Source organism: Grammomys surdaster, unplaced genomic scaffold (genome assembly GCF_004785775.1).
Source record: "Grammomys surdaster isolate TR1022 unplaced genomic scaffold, NIH_TR_1.0 148, whole genome shotgun sequence".
Lineage (NCBI taxonomy): Eukaryota > Metazoa > Chordata > Mammalia > Rodentia > Muridae > Grammomys > Grammomys surdaster.
Window position 1 is genome coordinate 1,725,352 of NW_021604606.1, and position 20,689 is coordinate 1,746,040.

Below are 20,689 nucleotides of genomic sequence, written 5' to 3' on the forward strand. Positions count from 1 at the left end.
TAGGAAATTCTAAAAAAAAAAAGCAAAAATCAAAATGATCTATGATAGATTCAGAGATTTTTGGCATGCTTTCCTGGGAATGTCCCTATTTCTGGAGATTTAAAGTGATAGCAAAATTTCTTTTGTATGAATAAAGACTGCAGTGAATCCTATTAGTGTATGAATTTTTCTACTTTCAATTATTCTTCTGAAGATAAATCTTATTTCGACCCTCCTGGCAATGGGCAACGAGACTTCTTGTCAGTGGTATTCCTATATCAGTCAGGGACAGAGCAGATGGCTGTCCTTTGTTCATTCTAGCTTGATGCCTGGCTTGGTGGCAAAAGCTGTTTTATGTCTAGGACTCATAAAAATCAAATCCACTTCAGTGCAGGAGCAACACAGACACAGACCTGCGTTCCACCATGCCATGCAGTACAGGCAGGGAAAGACATCCACAGACCTGTCTTCTGCCCCCCTCCCCCCCTCAATGTACTGGCAGGCCATAGTCACAGAGATCCCTGCCTAATACCACACAGCACAGCATAGGAGGGGGAAGGCAGAGAGACCTGCAAACCAGCATGCTACCCATATACCTGTCCTCCCTCCAGCTCATGGCACAGGCAGGCCATAGACACTAGCTTGTTGGAGGATGTCACCCAATGGCCTACTAGCAGCATAGCCAGACTGCAATAGGAGCCACCACAGTGTGCAAGCTTGTGGCCGACAGATGGAAGAGAAAGAGAGGTGGGGCAGCTTGAGCATTGTGAAGGGAAATGGAACTGGAGACTCCAGGGTGGACAGAAGTATCCTTTTGTGACTGGGTAGCCCCACATCACCTGGGGCCACAGTGAAGTCCCTGCCTGAGCTGCCAATGAGGTCCATGTCTGGGACAGTGGCTATGCAGCAGTAGGGCAGAGGTCAGTGTCAATGTCAGTGGCTCATATTACCACTAGAGAATATAGTCAGAGTAGCCACCTGGAACCTAGTGGATCTCCAGGGCCTGTGTAGAACCAGGTCCACACCTCAGTGGCTTTGATGCTCTGGACAGCTGGTCCCACCTCTCACTGGTTGCAGCAGTCCAGGACTGGGCTCTGTACTTCACCCAGGCAGTGCAATGCCCTGGAAGCAGAGATGTGGGTAAGCTGGCCTGGGGGTGTGAATGTGAAGACCCTGCCACTTGTCTGCCATGGGGTGGTACAGGTGCAGAGGTGATGCACCTCCTCCCGTCCTCTGCCCTTTGCCACTTCAGATAGTCGGGAAAGCTGCCTACAAGGTCATGAGCATGGATGGAAGACCTAGCCCTGCCCCCCCCCCACAACCCCAACTGGCTGTAGCACTCAGGAGATCTAGCCCTGCACCTACTCTGAGCAATATAATAGGGCTGGCCCTGATGGTGAAGACACTGGTGAGCCAGCCCTGAGGGCTTGAGAGTGGTAGGGCTGGTCCAAACCTTTGCAGACTACAGCCCTTGGGAGAGTTAACCCTGCCTTTGACTGGGCAGCACAGTGGAACTGGCCCGGGAGGCATGGATGTGAGTGTGCCAGCTCGAGGACACGAGAGTAGGAGAGGAGGAAAGCTGACCCTGCTTCCTGCCAATGGTGATGTTGACATTGGGTGGTCTAACTGAAGTAATGCTGCAGAGCTCTGCTTGGTGGTGTGGTTACGGGAAAGCCGGCATGCTGACCAGCTGAGCTACAACCCACGCCCAGATCCAAGGCTCTGAGTTGGCCCAAAAATCTATATCATCTATGAAGGACTAGGACACATGAAAAAAGCAGGTTTTGCTGATCTAAAGCTGCAGGATCTCCATGACACAGGGAAACAACGGGATAAGCAGGAAGAGTCCCAGTGAGGATCCAATATTGATGGTGTCACAGAAGCCAGAGACCTCAAACCAGACCAGTGAATCATTGCAATGAACACATGAAGTTAAGATGTGTGGACAGAAGGATATACTGTGGGACATAATGTGATATACTACAGCTTCCACAATGTCTTTTTATGCTTTGATTTTTGTTTGTTTGTGTTTGTGTGTTTTTTATTTCGGGGGAGGTTGCAAGGGTGAAGGGCAGATATGAGGGAAAGGGGAGATGAGCAGGACTAAGGTGCACAATGTGAAACTCACAAAGAATCAATAAAAAGATTTTAAAAGAACAGAAGAAACAATATAGAAAAGAAAATTTTGTATCTACCTATCTCCATTTGTTCTAGACTGTTTTAATAGAATTTCAACTAGAAATCATCAAATAGGCAAATGTAATTGTGAAAAATTCTGAAATAGAAATCTAACCATGTAATTTTTTAATTTTGTAACAAAGAATAGAGATGTTTGTGTGTGTGTGTGTGTGTGTGTGTGTGTGAGAGAGAGAGAGAGAGAGAGAGAGAGAGAGAGAGACTGTTGATGTCTGCCTTTTCTCTTTTTAGAAAAAAAATCTATTTCTAGAAGTGAAAAATACAGTGTAAATTCTCTAGAGCTTTTCATGTCAAATTCCACATTGTCTTTCCTCTGCCACTATACCTTTCATGCCTTAACAATGCCCTTAAAAATTTACAAGAGGGGACCGAGCCTAGAGCAGGTCGCAGGCAGCAGCTCCGTACCCAACTGCAGAAAACCAAGAAAAACAGTGACTCCCAGGAGCTTGAACTCACGCAGCATCCCAGGTAAGGAAAAAGCAGCACTCACCCCAAACAGGGAGCAACAGGGACCCACTGGGACCCAGGAATTCGCTCCTGGCCTGGAGCGGGCTCCATCCGATCGGGGCCCGAGCACTCGCGGATCCCGGGAGGCAGCTCTGCACCCAATCTCCCAGACTCCAGAGGAAGCGGGGCTCGCAGGACCTCTGTGCCAAGCAGGGTCTTGGGCTAGGAGGTGGCAGTGCTTGCCCCCGAACAGGGAGTGGCTAGGACCCACTGGGACCCAGGAGTTCACTCCAGGGCCCGGAGCGTGGGTTCCTTCCGGTCTGTGCCAGAGCAGATCCCGGGAGTCAGCTCTGCACCCAATCTCACAGAACCTAGAGGGAGCGGGGCTCTCCGTGGCTCAAGCTAGCTCAAGCAGTTTCTTAGGCTAGGAGGTGGCAGTGCTCGCCCCCAATCAGGGAGCAACTGGGACCCACTGGGACCCACTGGGACTCATTGGGATCCAGAAATCCGCTCCTGACCCAGAGCCCCGGCCCCTTCCGGTTTCCACCTGAGCACCGAGCACATCTTGGGCCTCATCTCTAACTCAAGCAGCAAAACCCATCCCAAACAGTTCTGACACAACCTAGATAATAGGAAAGACAGGCCCCAGTCAGAGACAGCTCTGATAGCACAAAGGTGATCCAGATGGCGAAAGGCAAGCGCAAGAACACAAGCACCAGCAACCCAAGGTACTTGCCATTATCAGAACCTAGTTCTCCCACATTAGAAAGTCCTGAACTCCCCATATCACCAGGAAAACAAGAACCAGATCTAAAATCATTTCTAATGATGATGCTAGAGGACTACAAGAAGGAAGTAAATAACACTATCAAAAAACTTGAGGAGAACACAGGAAAACAGGATGAAGTCCTTAAAGAAACACAAAAATCCTTTAAAGAATTACAAGAAAACACAAACAAACAGATGAAGGAATTGAACAAAACCATCCAGGACATAAAAATGGAAGTGGAAACAATAAAGAAATCACAAAGGGAGACTATCCTGGAGATAGAAAACCTAAAAAAGAAATCAGGAGTCATAGACACAAGCATCACCAACAGAATACAAGAGATAGAAGAAAGAATCTCAGGTGCAGAAGATACCTTAGAAAATATTGACACAACTATCAAAGAAAATGCAAAATGCAAAAAGTTGCTATCTCAAAATATCCAGGAAATCCAGGACGCAATGAGAAGACCAAACCTAAGGATAATAGGTATAGATGAGAGTGAAGATTCCCAACTTAAAGGGCCAGTAAATATCTTCAACAAAATTATTGAGGAAAACTTCCCTAACCTAAGGAATGAGATGCCCATAATCACACAAGAAGCCTACAGAACGCCAAACAGGCTAGATCAAAAAAGAAATACCTCCCGTCACATAATAATCAAGACTCAAAATGTACAAAACAAAGACAGAATTTTAAAAGCAGTAAGGGAAAAAGGCCAAATAACATATAAAGGCAAACCTATCAGAATTACACCTGACTTCTCACCAGATACTATAAAAGCCAGAAGATCCTGGACAAATATCATACAAACCCTAAGAGAACATAAATGCCAGCCCAAGCTACTTTACCCAGCAAAACTCTCAATTACCATAGACGGAGAAACTAAGATATTCCATGACAAAACTGAATTTACACAGTATCTTCCCACAAATCCAGCTTTACAAAGGATAATAGCAGGAAAGCTCCAATACAAGGAGGGCAATCATACCCTAGAAAGAGCAAGAAAATAATCCTTTTCCATCAAACCCAAAAGAAGATAACCACACAAACGATGTCTCCACTATTAGCAAAAATGACAGGAAGCAAGAACACCCTCTCCTTAATATCTCTTAACATCAATGGACTCAATTCCCCAATAAAAAGGCATAGGCTAATGGACTGGATACGCAAACAGGACCCAGCTTTTTGCTGCTTACAGGAAACCCACCTCAGTGACAAAGACAGACACTACCTTAGAGTAAAAGGTTGGAAAACAATTTTTCAAGCAAATGGCACTAAGAAACAAGCGGGAGTAGCCATTCTAATATCGAATAAAATCAACTTTCAACTTAAAACTATCAAAAAGGATAAGGAAGGGCATTTCATACTTGTCAAAGGAAAAGTCAACCAACATGAACTCTCAATTCTGAAAATCTATGCGCCAAATACAAGAGCATCGAATTTCATAAAAGAAACCTTACTAAAGCTCAAAACACACATTGCACCTCACATAATAATAGTGGGAGACTTCAACACCCCACTCTCAGCAATGGATAAATCATGGAAACAGAAACTAAATAGAGATACAGTAAAACTAACAGAAGTTATGAACCAAATGGACTTAACAGATATCTATAGAACATTTCACCCTAAAGCAAAAGAATATACCTTTTTCTCAGCACCTCATGGTACCTTCTCCAAAATAGACCATATAATTGGGCACAAGACAGGCCTCAACAGATATAAGAAAATTGAAATAATTCCCTGCATCCTATCAGATCACCATGGTCTAAGGCTGGTCTTCAAAAATGACAAAGAGAATGGAAAGCCCACATTTACATGGAAACTGAACAACACCCTACTCCTTGATAATCAGGTAAGGGAAGAAATAAAGAAAGAAATTAAAAACTTTTTAGAATTTAATGAAAATGATGACACATCATACCAAAATTTATGGGATACAATGAAAGCAGTGCTAAGAGGAAAATTCATAGCTCTAAGTGCCTACAAAAAGAAACTGGAGGGAGCATACACTAACAGCTTGACAGAGCACCTGAAAGACCTAGAACAAAAAGAAGCTAATACACCCAAGAGGAGTAGAAGGCAGGAAATAATTAAACTCAGGGCTGAAATCAAGCAAATTGAAACAAAAAGAACTATCCAAAGAATCAATAAAACCAGGAGCTGGTTCTTTGAGAAAATCAACAAGATAGATAAACCCTTAGCTAGACTAATCAGAGGGCAGAGAGACAGTATCCAAATTAATAAAATCAGAACTCAAAAGGGGGACATAACAACAGAAACTGAGGAAATTAAAAAAATCATCAGATCCTACTACAAAAGCCTATATTCAACAAAATTGGAAAATTTGGATGAAATGGACAATTTCCTAGACAAATACCAGTTGCCAATGTTAAATCAGGACCAGATAAACCATCTAAACAGTCCCATAACCCCAAAAGAAATAGAAGCAGTCATTAAAAGTCTCCCTACAAAGAAAAGCCCGGGACCAGACGGTTTTAGTGCAGAATTCTATCAGACCTTCAAGGAAGACCTAATCCCAATTCTTTTCAAACTATTCCACAAAATAGAAACAGAAGGTACACTACCCAACTCATTCTTTGAAGCCACAATTACACTCATACCTAAGCCACACAAAGACCCAACAAAGAAAGAGAACTTCAGGCCAATCTCCCTTATGAACATTGATGCAAAATTACTCAATAAAATTCTAGCGAACCGAATTCAAGAACACATCAAAACAATTATCCATCACGATCAAGTTGGCTTCATCCCAGGAATGCAGGGTTGGTTCAATATTCGGAAATCCATCAATGTAATCCATTATATAAACAAACTCAAAGAAAAAAACCACATGATCATCTCACTAGATGCTGAGAAAGCATTTGACAAAATTCAACACCCCTTCATGATAAAAGTCTTGGAAAGGTCAGGAATTCAAGGTCCATACCTAAACATAGTAAAAGCAATTTACAGCAAACCAGTAGCCAGCATTAAACTAAATGGAGAGAAACTTGAAGCAATCCCACTAAAATCAGGGACTAGGCAAGGCTGCCCACTCTCCCCCTACTTATTTAATATAGTATTGGAAGTCCTAGCCAGAGCAATTAGGCAACACAAGGAGGTCAAAGGGATACAAATTGGAAAGGAAGAAGTCAAAATCTCACTATTTGCAGATGATATGATAGTATACTTAAGTGACCCCAAAACTTCCACCAGAGAACTCCTAAACCTGATAAACAACTTTAGCAAAGTGGCTGGATATAAAATTAACTCAAGCAAATCAGTAGCCTTCCTCTACTCAAAAGATAAACTGGCTGAGAAAGAAATTATGGAAATGACACCCTTCAAAATAGTCACAGATAATATAAAATACCTTGGTGTGAACCTAACCAAGCAAGTAAAAGACCTGTATGACAAGAACTTCATTCCCCTGAAGAAAGAAATCGAAGCCGATCTCAGAAGATGGAAAGATCTCCCATGCTCATGGATTGGAAGGATTAATATAGTAAAAATGGCTATTTTGCCAAAAGCCATCTACAGATTTAATGCAATCCCCATCAGAATTCCCACTCAATTCTTCTCAGAGATAGAAAGAGCAATCTTAAAATTTATTTGGAATAACAAAAAACCCAGGATTGCGAAAACTACTCTCAGCAATAAAAGAACTTCTGGAGGAATCACCATCCCCGACTTCAAGCTGTACTACAAAGCAATAGTGATAAAAACTGCATGGTATTGGAACAGAGACAGGCAGGAGGATCAGTGGAATAGAATAGAAGACCCAGAAATGAACCCCCATACCTATGGTAACTTAATCTTTGACAAAGGGGCTAAAACCATCGAATGGAAAAAAGATAGCATTTTCAACAAATGGTGCTGGTCCAACTGGTGGTCAGCATGTAGAAAAATGAAAATTGATCCATACTTATCTCCTTGTACAAAGCTCAATTCCAAGTGGATTAAGGACCTCCACCTAAAACCAGCCACACTGAAACTAATAGAAGAGAAACTGGGAAAAAGCCTGGAATACATAGGCACAGGGAAAAAGTTCCTGAACAGAACGCCAATGGCCTGTGCTCTAAGACCAAAAATTGACAAATGGGACCTCATAAAGCTGCAAAGCTTCTGTAAAGCAAAGGACACAGTCAATAGGACAGAGCGGCAACCAACAGATTGGGAAAAGATCTTCACCGACCCTACATCTGATAAAGGGCTAATATCCAAGGTATACAAAGAACTGAAGAAATTAGACTCTAGACAATCAAAGAACCCTATTAAAAAATGGAGCACAGACCTGAACAAAGAATTCTCAACTGAGGAAGCTCGAATGGTTGAGAAGCACCTAAAGAAGTGTTCAGCATCCCTAGTCATCAGGGAAATGCAAATGAAAACAACACTGAGATTCCACCTCACACCAGTCAGAATGGCTAAGATCAAAAACACAGGTGACAGTACATGTTGGCGAGGATGTGGAGAAAGAGGAACACTCCTCCACTGTTGGTGGGATTGTAAACTGGTACAACCACTATGGAAGGCAGTCTGGCGGTATCTCAGAAAATTGAACATAGCGTTACCTAGGGACCCAGCTATACCACTCCTGGGCATATACCCAAAAGAAGTTTCAACATACAACAGGGACACATGCTCCACCATGTTCATAGCAGCCTTATTTATAATAGCCAGAAGTTGGAAAGAACCCAGATGCCCTTCAACAGAAGAATGGATGCAGAAAATGTGGTATATTTATACAATGGAGTACTACTCAGCTATTAAAAACAATCAGTTCACAAAATTCCTAGGCAAATGGATGGAGCTGGAAAATATCATCTTGAGTGAGATGACCCAATCTCAAAGGAACATACATGGTATACACTCACTGATAAGTGGATATTAGCCCAAAAGCTCACAATTTCTAAGAATCTTCATATAGACCACATAAAAATCACATAGAAGAAGGAAGACCAAAGTATGAATGCGTTGGTCCTTTTTAGAAGGAGCATCAAAAGTTTCAACCAGAACTCCCAAAGTCTAAACCACCAACCAGAGAGCACAAAGGGAGGGACTCAAGCACCTGTATAGGGAATTGAGGGTGACCTTGTTAGACTCCAGTGAAAGTGGAGGGCCAAGGTCCCCAAAAGTTTGGATCCCCTACTGTGTTGGAATTCGAGAGCAGGGAGATGGGACTGGGAGGATGTTTGGAGCACACCATCACAAAAATTAGGAGGAAGGGGTAGGGGATAAGGGATTTGGGGGGAGAATGAGAAAGGAGACAACATTGAAAGGTAAATACGTATAATACCCAATAAAAACCCCACACAGATAAAGGATTTAAAAAAAAGGGGAGTCTATTTATTTTAAATTAATTTCAAAAGTTTCTAGGAGATGCAAATTGGCTAAGATACTATTTTAAGCTCTCCACAGAAGAATTTAAATCTCTGTTCAATATTCTCAAGAGAGAGGTAAACCCTAACTTCCTCAACAGTTAATTGACAAAAGAGAGGTAATCTAACAAAAAGTAGAAAAAGCTATTTCTAATCGATATATCATATAGTCTGATTGTCAGTGGAGCTATAAAAGTCCTTTGACAAAAGATTATTAACATAGATTTATATATCCTTAAATAAGGCCTTCATGACTCTCTGAGTGTGGAAGGAGCAACTGTTGGCGCTTCTGCCCTGGTTTTACAAGAACTCTGAAAAATTGGCTTTAAAAACAAAAGAGGGGGAACGGTACCCCCTCAGAAGGAGTCCCCCTGAAATACTCTCCATCATGCCTTGTTCACTTTTCTCTCTCTAAAGCTGAAAGCTCATGGCAAATCTCTTGCTGACCATGTTGGTGACCTCGGGCACCACCAAGACCAACAAAACTTTGCCACAGATATGGGGAAGGACCCTCATACCCATAAGGGAATGCCCCAGTCCCAGTTCCCTTATGGAGCCGAGGACTGATATGCCTGCCCAATACCACAGAAGGCACAGCTAACCGGCTACCACAAATATTAATGGAAAAAATAGATACCCTCACAAAGCCAGGCCCAATCATAAATATGATGAATAACAATTTACATCCAGGGAAGAGAAATCTCCCTGAGAATCCCCTTCTTTTTTCTTTCCAGGTAAAATTGAATCACCCGTGATGCCTGCTATTAGAAGTTCTAACCCAGATGGACCAGAAGCCAGGAGCCTCGCCCTTACCCTCACCCCCTAACTTTTCCCACCTGCACAAGGTCCCTTGAAGCTGGGCAACTGCAAGATCCTGCTTGGCAACTGCAGATAGACTCAAAGCAGTGTACCATATCATCTGAAGAATAGCAGGGAGACCATAACTCAAGCAGTGTACCATATCTTCTGAAGAATAGCAGGTTGCAGTCCTCCTCGCCCCCAGGAATAACCAGGACCCGCCGGTCGGGCCAAGTGGCACCCAGACGTGGGTGGGGCTCGAGGCACGGACCCATCCGGACGGACCCTCATTGAGAGGATGTGCGCACAACACCAAGATTGAGCAAGAGAGAGATCATCGCCCGTGACCTGTCGTCCAAGGAACCAGGTTGATGCTGCCATCAAGAAGGCAGTTGAAGTTCATTACCATCAGCTGAAAATTGCAGAGGATCCAGAAGTGACTCCGCAGGAGACTGACTCAACTGTCAGCTCCCCTGCCTCCCCCTACGGTCGACCCCTAGACTTCCACGCCCTCCAGAAGGGTTCCTGGTATGCCTGGCTTTGCCCTCATTTCTCTCGCTAGAGAGCTTGGCCTCTTGATCACCACAACAAAAATTGACTTTTTCCTAAACCAAGGCCACCCTTGATATGGCCGCTAACATTGGGGAGCCTTCCTTTATGACAATATTACACCCCAAACTGACAAATGGTTGGTAACTTGAACATTTACAAGAGACTAGGATGGCTGTGAGTTAGCCCAATGACGGGATTATTGTAGGTCCACTTCCCAGGGGCCCACCCAATGCAGCCGAAAAGGAGTGCGTGGTGCTGGGAGTGGGTGCAGCCTACATGGCCTAAGACAGGGCTCTCACCCTCCTTTCACCCACATCAGAGTCCCTTGACGTTGCCCATCGTCGACAGCCTAAAGCCTTCGACCATCGATGTGACTTGTCTCACATCAGTGTTTTGGGGTTGTGAACTTGTCTAAGACCCCCCCACAATTAGACATCCAAATTCAAAACTCACATAGTTGGGATTGAACATAAGAAGCCTTCTCTAACTAAACAGAGAAGGGGGAGATGCCAGAAGCCAGGACCCTCGCCCTTACCCTTACCCCCTACCTTTCCCCACCTGCACAATGTCCTCTGAAGCTTGGCAGCTGCAAGATCCTGCTTAGCAACTGCAGATAGACTCAAAGCAGAGTACCATGTCTTCTTAAGAATAGCAGGGAGACCATAACTCAAGCAGTGTACCATATCTTCTGAAGAACTGCAGGTAGATCATAATTCAAGGCAGTGTACCATATAGACCATGACATGTTTCAAGGCACAGGCCAAGAAGATTTTGTACTTTTCCACCACCTGGACCCTCTTACCCCCTCCCCTTGTAAAACATGCTATAAAAAAGCATTTCATGTTCAAAAAAAAAAGAAATAAAAAAAAAATGCCAAGGTTAAAAAAAAAAAAAGAAACTAATGAAAATGAAAAAAAAAATTTACAAGAGCTTGCTACTTAGTGTTTTTTCAATAAGTGGTACATTTCCATGGTTCAAAATGTCAAAGTAAGCACTGAAAAGCTTCCCATTGCTACAAACCCAATAGCCAAGCAAACCTACCATACCTTGCCTACTAAATTTTAGGAAAATGTTCACAAATATTTCTTAAAGATATATAGGACCATGGCAAAAATATCCAGAAGGTGTAGGGGGTGAGGAGGAAAGTCCAAGAGCACTCACATGCACATTTGTGTTTTCACAGGAACATTGTTTATCAGTTCAGATTTTCAGGAGGCTACAAGTAAGAGAATATCCAACTTTGTAACTTATAGAAGTTTGAAAATTAGAAACATTTACTTTTCTCTGTAAGAGATCCGAGGGTAGGCAATTCTCAAGTTTGTCTGACAAGATACAATTCAGAGACCATATGAAGCCCAAGAAGAAGGAAGACCAAAGTGTGGATGCTTCAGTCCTTCTTAGAAAGAAAACAAAATACCCACAGGAGGAAATATGGAAACAAAGTGTGGAGCAGAGACTGAAGGAAAGGCCATCCAGAGACTGCTCCACCTGGGGATCCATGCCATATACAAACACCAAATCCAGGCACTATGGAGGTCTCACCTCCAGAAACCCCCTATCCCTTCCCCCATCCCCATGCTTCTTTGAGGGTGCTCCCACACACAGTCAACCACTCCTGCCTCCCTGCCCTGGCATTCCCCTACGTTGGGGTACCAAGCCTTCACAGGACCAAGAGTCTCTCCTCCCATTGATGCCTGACAAGGCCATCCTGTGCTACGTACGCAGCTGGAACCATGGTTCCCTTCATATATACTCTTTTGTTGGTGGTTTAGTCCCTGGGAGCTCTGGGGGATCTGGTTGGTTGATACTGTTGTTCTTCCTATAGGGTGGCAAACCCCTTCAGCTCCTTCAGTCCTTTCTCTAACTCCTCCATTGGGGACCTCATGCTCAGTCTGCTCCAATCCACAAGCACTTCTTGGCATCTGCCATAGTGGCTGGGTTTAGTGTCTGTATATGGCACTGACTCTCAGGTTAGCAGTCTCTGGATGGCCTTTCCTTCAGTCTCTGCTCCACCCTTTGTCTCCATATTTCCTCCTTTGAGAATTTTGTTCCCCTGCTAAGAAGGACTGAAGCATCCGCACTTCCTTCTTGAGCTTCATGTGATCTGTGAATTATATCTTGAGTATCCCAAGCTTTTGGGCTAATAATTACTTATCAGTGAGTGCATACCGTGTGTGTTCTTTTGTGACTGGGTTACCTCACTCAGGATGATATTTTCTAGTTCCATCCATTTCCCTAAGAATTTCATGAATTCATTGTTTTTAATAGCTGAGTAGTACTCCATTGTGCAAATGTACCACATTTTATGTATCCATTCCTCTGTTGAAGGACATCTGGGTTGTTTCCAGGTTCTGGCTGCTATGAACATAGTGAAGTATGGGTCCTTGGGTATATGCCCAGGAATGGTGTAGCTGGGTCGTAAGATAATACTATGTCCAATTTTCTGAGGAACCACCAGACTGATTTCCACTAGACTGAGTGGTTGTACCAGCATGCAATCCCACCAACAATGGAGGAGTGTTCCTCTTTCTCCACATCCTCACCAGGATCTGCTAATCCTGAGTTTTTGATCTAAGTCATTCTGACTGGTGTGAGATGGAATCTCAGGGTTGTTTTGATTTGCATTTCTCTAATAACTAAGGATGTTGAACATTTCTTTAGATGCCTCTTGGCCATTTGATACTGCCCACTTGAGAATTCTGTGTTTAGCTCTGTACTTCAGCAAAGTGATTGGATATAAAATTAACTCAAACAAATCAGTAGCCTTCCCCTACTCAAGTGATGAACAGACTGAGAAAGAAATTAGGGAAAAGACACCATTCACAATAGTCACAAATAATATAAAATACCTTGGTATGACTCTAGCCAGACAAGTGAAAGATCTGTATGACAAGAACTTCAAGTCTCTGAAGAAAGAAATTGAAGAATATCTCAGAAGATGGAAAGATCTCTCACATTCATGAATTGGCAGGATTAACATAGTAAAAATGGCCATCTTGCTGAAAGCAACAGATTCATCCAATTCCCATCAAAACTCCAATTCAATTCTTCATAGACTTAGAAAGAGAAATTCTCAAATTCATTTGGAATAATAAAAAATCCAGGACAGCAAAAACGATTCTCAACAATAAAAGAACTTCAGGGAGAATCACCATCTCTGACCTCAAGCTGTATTACAGAGCAATAGTGATAAAAACTGCATGGTGTTGGTACATTGACAGGCAGAAAGATCAATGGAATAGAATAGAAGACTCAGAAATGAACCTACACACCTATGGTCACTTATCTTTGACAAAGGAGCTAAAGCCATCCAGTGTAAAAATCACAGCATTTTCAACAAATGGTGCTGGTTCAGCTAGAGGACAACATGTAGAAGAATGCAAATAGATCCATTCTTATCTCCTTGTACAAAGCTCAAGTCCAAGTGGATAAAGGACCTCCACATAAAACCAGATACACTGAAACTAATAGAAGAGATGGTGGGGAAGAACCTCGAATATCTGGGCACAGGGGAAAAGTTCCTGAACAGAACATCAGTGTCTTATGCTCTAAGATCAAAAATAGACAAATGGGTCTTCATAAAATAGCAAAGCTTCTGCAAGGCAAAGGACACTGTCAATAAGACAAAATGGCAACCAACAGATTGGGAAAAGATCTTTACCAATCCTACATGTGATAGAGGGCTAACATCCAATATGTACAACGAAATTAAGAAGCTAGACTTCAGAGAACCAAACAACCCTATTAAAAAATGGTACAGACCTAAACCCATGTTCTTTATATAATTCCATTTTGGCTTTTTTCCTTGGGTTCTTTTGACACATTTGTGGTCACAAAGTGACTGCTTCATTGTGGGGCAATGATCAAACTATGAAAGTCTTAAACAGTACTTGGTTTATATCAAGTTCTTTAGGCCCAGATCTTTGATAGTCCTATGATACAACTCTGGATTTATACCAACACATCTAAATTGCATAATGTCCTGCCATAGTCTGTTCTTGTTTAGAAAAAAAATTGAAAGAAGACAAGAAATATATTAAACCTTTTATTTCTGCTGCTGTTTGTTCTGATGTTTGAGACAGAAGTCTGACTGGCTGTTCAATCTGGGATGAACCTTGCTGTATAATCAAGAATGACTTTGAACTTCTGTTCCTCCAGACTTGACATCCTTAATACTAGCATGTACCATCATTCCAGGCAAGATTCAACTCTTTAATGAGTTCTCTTTATTTGTAAAATGAGCTTATTGGTACAAGTAATCTCTGAACTCCTTGCCATCTCTATGTAGTTCTTGTTAGGAGAAAGACTAGCAGAAAATTCAGCGAATTATTAATTGTTGCTATGTTTTTTATTATTTGGTAATTTCACATATGTATAGTTAGTGTAATTTGATCAACTCCATTCCACATTCACTTTCCTGTCCTTCCACTGCTTTTCCCCTCCCAATGTCATGTGCTCTGCTTTTAAATTCAGAGTCCACTCAGTGCTGCTTGTATATGCATGCTCTACCCACTGGCGCATGGAAGGCCTCTCAGGAGCCTCATCCTTAAGAAAACTAACTCTCCCTTCCCTAGAAGCCAACAGTTACCTTTCATGAGCCCTGCCCTACATCTATACTGGGATTTGGATCAGCTTGATCTGGTGTAGGCCTCACAGTGACTATGAGTTCTTATGTGTAATGGTCCTGTTGTATACAGAAAAACGGTTAAACTACAAATGTCCACTACCTCAGGCTCTTGCAATCATTCACCTCTCTTTGGCAATGATCCCTGAGCCTTGAGGAGATGAAGTATGATATAGTTGGCCTCCTTTAGAGCTGTGCATCCCATACTCTCCTTTTCCCTGTACATTGGCCACTTGTGGATCTCTTTATTATTCACAATCTACTGCAAAAACAAAGCTTCACTGATGAGAGTTGAGAGTTGCACCAACTTACGGTCATAAATATTAAAATTTATGGAACCGTTTACTACTTTATCCATTTAGCAGAATAACAGAATTAGGTTTTTCCCTACTGCACATGACCCAGCCATCATGAGTATTTGGTCCAGTTAATAGTATGAGGCATGACTTCTGGCTCATGGAGTGGGTATTAAAGCCAAACAGAAAGTAGCTGGGTATTCCCATAGCATTTGTACCATTATTGATTTGATGGCTTTATGTTGCAAAGATAGTTGTTATTATAGGTCACAGGGAACTGTGGTTAACCGTTGATATTAAAGTTAGAGAGACTTTTCTTTTGAAAAAAATATAGAATTGTTTTATCAATGTAATAAGAAAATATGCTATTTCAAAGTACGAATGTTATAAAATAGAAATATCTAAAACTAATTCCACATGTAACATATGATTTTTAAAATTTGCCAATAATCTAACTTAATTGGATATGAACTATTTCTGAGCCAGATATAATGTCTCATGACTGCAATCCAAACACTTGGAAGACTGAGGCAGAAAAATGACACATTTGGGGTATATAGTAAGTTCTTCACTACCTTGAAATATAGAATAAACATCTGTTTGAAACAAAACAAAAGGCCTGGTTCTGTACTTTGACCATCCATTTCCATAGGTAGAATGTAAATTTGCAATGAAAGTTATGGAATCTTTAATAAAAGAGTAGGCTTGGGCCACAGTGGGCTGCAGCTAAGCTATTTCTTTTGATGTGAGCCTATTTATCTTAACAACTGAAATCCCTTGGAAAAAAAGCCACAGAATATGTAACTATATTCATAACATATGCAGCTGTTTATGAAACATTCAGATGGCAAGGTTGTAGAAATACTCACATATATATTTATTTACAAAGTTCTTAGAACTGTGTAACCATTGTAAAGTAACTTTCCATGGAAAATGAACTATCTTTCATCAAATTTCGAACATCCTTGTGTCCTGTACGCTTCATAAATACTCACACTTGTGAGGTGCAGATGAGTATAAAATTGAATGGGCTGGCAAAATATTCTGCTTTCTTCCTGGTACTCATTTTCTAAGGTGATGGTAAGGTCCAGGATCTATTACTAATAGAAATGTATGCAATATAGATCACTAGTTCCTATGGACCAGGCACTATTTTACTCTATCCCTACAGCGATATAGTTTATATGGCTTCATCCACATTTCATAAACGATATTAAGGCTAATAGAAAAATAATAACTCACAAAATACATCACAGCTAAGAAATAAGAATATCAAGACTCAAAGAAACATCTGATTCTCCAGAGCCCAAGTTACCTCATATATTTGCCTATATTTTTCTGCTTAATATTTAATATTTAGACTAGTTTTCCTTTGACTGGGGATGTAGCTAAATTGTAAGTATACTTTCCAACAAACATGAATCCTGGGTTAGATCTCCAGAAATACATAAAATAAATATGGAGTTATATTCCTATAATCCCAGCACTCAAGAGATAGTAGCAGGAGACTCAGCATGAAAATCACCCTTAACTGCATTGGTAAGTTTGAAATAAGTCTGGATACATGGAATCCCATCTCCATGATGATGATGATGATGATGATGATGCTCCTAATGTTTTGTTCTATAAATGACAATAACTTATTTTCAGTTGCAGTTAATTTTCCATCCTTCTTATATAATTACCATCCAAGGAATGTATTGTCTTACAATTTAAATGCTTCCTTCCTCCAAGTAAGATGGATTTTAACTGCTTCTTTCATGTCTTTCTGCATTTGTCCTGTTCAATGTTCTCAACTTTACTTTCAATGTTCAGCTGTCCAGTGATCTCAACTATACTTTTCATTCCTTTAGTTGAAGGCCTCCTGTGTCTGAATTAAAATTGACTTTGCCCTCTAATTCCTTTGCCCTAAAAGACAAAATGATGAAATAGCTACTATTTAATTGCTAAAAGGCAGTGGACACTATGTAGGAAACATGGATCGCCCCTCTCCATACACATACACTTTAGGGAATGACAGTGATGGATAACTCAGGGCTGACTCCTGCTGTAAGAATGGCCTCCAGCTGCAACTATCCCAAGTTACAGATACTTATTGAGCATACTCATCAACACTCTCAAATTCCAGTTAAATGACAGTGACATTTTAAAGAAAAGACGCATATTTTTTGTTCTCCCTCTCTCTCCGTACACACACACACACACACACACACACACACATATATATATATATAATTTCTTTGTCTTTTAATTTAATGCAGGACCCACATTCAGGATGGATCTTCTCTTCCCAGTTAAACCATAATAAAGACACATTGATAAACATACCAAGAAGTGTGTCTTCTAGGTGATTTGAAATCCAGTAAAATTGAGGATGAAGATTAACTCTCACAGCAAAGCTTTGTGATGTGTGGCAGAAGCTGCAATGAATTGGGTGAGGGTCTATTTGAGACGTGGTTGTAGAATAATGAGTTCAGAGCTAGCTTAGCTATGTAGGGACATGCCCCTTCCCCCCCACACACACACACAAATGCGCACAAACAAAAACAAAAGCTGGCCTTTGGGCTGGAGCAGACACAGAGTCGGTCTGCGCCTGTCCTGTGGAGAAACTGAATCCTGAGTCATCCAGGAGCCACTGCACTCAGAGCAGCTGGTAAGAACTCCATCTCACTCCCTAAGCCCCAGAGAAACATCTGGGAGCCAGGGACATTCAGGGCACAGCAGCTACTCAAACCCCGCCCCTCCGGAATTCCACTTCCCTTCCGCCCCTGCCTGGTCCTTTGGGCTGGAGCAGACACAAAGTCGGTCTGCTCCTGTCCTGTGGAGAAACTGAATCCTGAGTCATCCAGGAGCCACTGCACTCAGAGCAGCTGAAACTGAATCCTGAGTCATCAAGGACCCACTGCACTCAGAGCAGCCGAGGAGCCATTGCACTCAGAGCAGAAGGATTTCCAGATCCAAGAGGTAGCCTGAGTCCCAGGAGTTCTTCCACCCAGGAGATTAGGAGCATAAGACCACAGAGACATCTGGACTCCGAGGAGCTCTGCAATAAGCAAGATAACTGGAAATACAGACTCCAGTCTTACACAGTGAGGGCAGGTACCACTAGAGTTAACCAGATGGCGAAAGGCAAGCACAAGAACATAAGCAACAAAAACCAAAGTTTCTTGCCATCATCAGTGCCCAGTTCTCCCAATATAGCAAGCCCTGAACACCCCATCACACCTGAAAAGCAGGATTCAGAATTAAAATCACTTCTCATGATGATGATAGAGGAATATAAGAAGGGATTAAGTAACTCCCTTAAAGAAATACAGGAGAGTACAAGTAAACAGAAGCCCTTAAAGAGGAATCACAGAAATCCCTTAAAGAAATGCAAGAAAACACAAAGAAGGAATTAAACAAAAACATTCAGGATCTGAAACTGGAAATAGAAACAATAAAGAAAGTACAAAGGGAGACAACCATGGAGATAGAAAACCTAAGAAAGAGATCAGGAGTCACAGACGCAAGCATCACCAACCGAATACAAGAGATAGAAGAGAGAATCTCAAATGCAGAAGATACTATGGAAAATATTGACACAGTTGTCAAAGAAAATGAAAAATGCAAAAAACTCCTAACTCAAAACATCCAGGAAATCCAGGACACAATGAGAAGACCAAACCTAAGGATAATAGGTATAGATGAGAATGAAGATTCCCAACTTAAAGGGCCAGTAAATATCTTCAACAAAATTATTGAGGAAAACTTCCCTAACCTAAAGAACAAGATGCCCATAAACATACAAGAAGCCTACAGAACACGAAATAGACTAGACCAGAAAAGAAATACCTCCCGTCACATAATAACCAAAACATCAGATGCACAAAACAAAGAAAAAATACTAAAAGCAGTAAGGGAAAAAGGTCAAGTAACATACAAAGGCAGACCTATAAGAATTACACCAGACTTCTCACCAGAGACTATAAAAGCCAGAAGAGCCTGGACTGACATCATACAGACCCTAAGAGAACACAATTGCCAGCCCAGATTACTATACCCAGCAAAACTCTCAATCACTATAGAGGGTGAAACCAAGATATTCCATGACAAAACCAAATTTGCACAATATCTTCCCATAAACCCAGCACTTCAAAGGATAATTGATGGAAAATGCCAACACAAGGAGGGAAACTACAACCTAGAAAAACCAAGGAAGTAATCTTCCAACAACCCCAAATGAAGATAACTATACAAACATAACTTTACCTCTAATAGCAAAAATAACAGGAAGCCACAATCATTTTTCCTTAATATCTCTTAACATCAATGGTCTCAATTCCCCAATAAAAAGACGCAGACTATCAGACTGGATACACAAACAAGACCCAGAATTTTGCTGCATACAAGAAACACACCTCAGTGACAAAGACAGACACTACCTCAGAATAAAAGGGTGGAAAACAATTTTCCAAGACAATGGTCCCAAGAAACAAGCTGGAGTAGCCATTCTAATATCAAATAAAATCCACTTTCATCTAAAATTAATCAAAAAAGATAAGGAAGGACACTTCATACTCATCAAAGGAAAAATCTACCAAGGTGAACTCTCAATTCTGAACATCTATGCTCCAACTGCAAGGGCACCTACATACATAAAAGAAACTTTACTAAAGCTCAAAACACACATTACACCTCACACAATAATAGTGGGAGATTTCAACACCCCACTCTCAGCAATGGACAGATCATGGAAACAGAAACTAAACCAAGACACTTTGACATTAGCAGAAGTTATGAACCAAATGGACTTAACAGACATCTATAGAACATTTCATCCTAAAACAAAAGAATATACCTTTTTCTCAGCACCTCATGGTACCTTCTCCAAAATAGACCATATAATGGTCACAAAACAACCCTCTACAGATACAAAAAGATTGAAATAATCCCTTGCATCTTATCAGATCACCACGGACTAAGACTGGTCTTTAATAATGACAAAACCAATGGAAAACCCACGTGCACATGGAAACTGAACAACTCTCTACTCAATGATGACATGGTCAAGGAGGAAATAAAGAAAGAAATAAAAGACTTTTTAGAATTCAATGAAAATGAGGACACATCATACCAAAACTTGTGGGACTCCATGAAGGCAGTGATAAGAGGAAAACTCATAGCTCTAAGTGCCTACAAAAAGAAACTGGAAAGAGCACACACTAACAACTTGACTGCACAACTAAAAGCTCTAGAATAAAAAGAAGCAAATACACCCAGGAGGAGTAGAAGGCAGGAAATAATCAAACTCAGGGCTGAAATCAACCAAATAGAAACAGAAAGAACAATACAAAATATCAATAAAACCAGGAGCTGGTTCTTTGAGAAAATCAACAAGATAGATAAACCGTTAGCCAGATTAACCAGAGGGCACAGAGACAGTATCCAAATTAATAAAATCAGAACTGAAAAGGGAGACATAACAACAGAAACGGAAGAAATTCAAAAAATCATCAGATCCTACTACAAAGGCCTATACTCAACAAAACTGGAAAACCTGGATGAAATTGACAATTTCCTAGACAGATACCAGGTAGCAAAGTTAAACCAGGAGCAGATAAACCATCTAAATAGTCCCATAACCCCTCAGGAAATAGCAGCA

General features: G+C 41.4%; 1 non-coding gene across 1 annotated transcript; it reads left to right on the forward strand.

The window, feature by feature from the left end:
* The first annotated feature begins 209 nt into the window (after nucleotides 1-209).
* On the forward strand, nucleotides 210-350 carry LOC114619198. The gene has a single exon (XR_003711083.1). It is a non-coding gene; the product is annotated as a small nucleolar RNA SNORA48 (small nucleolar RNA).
* Nucleotides 351-20,689: the final 20,339 nt, after the last annotated feature.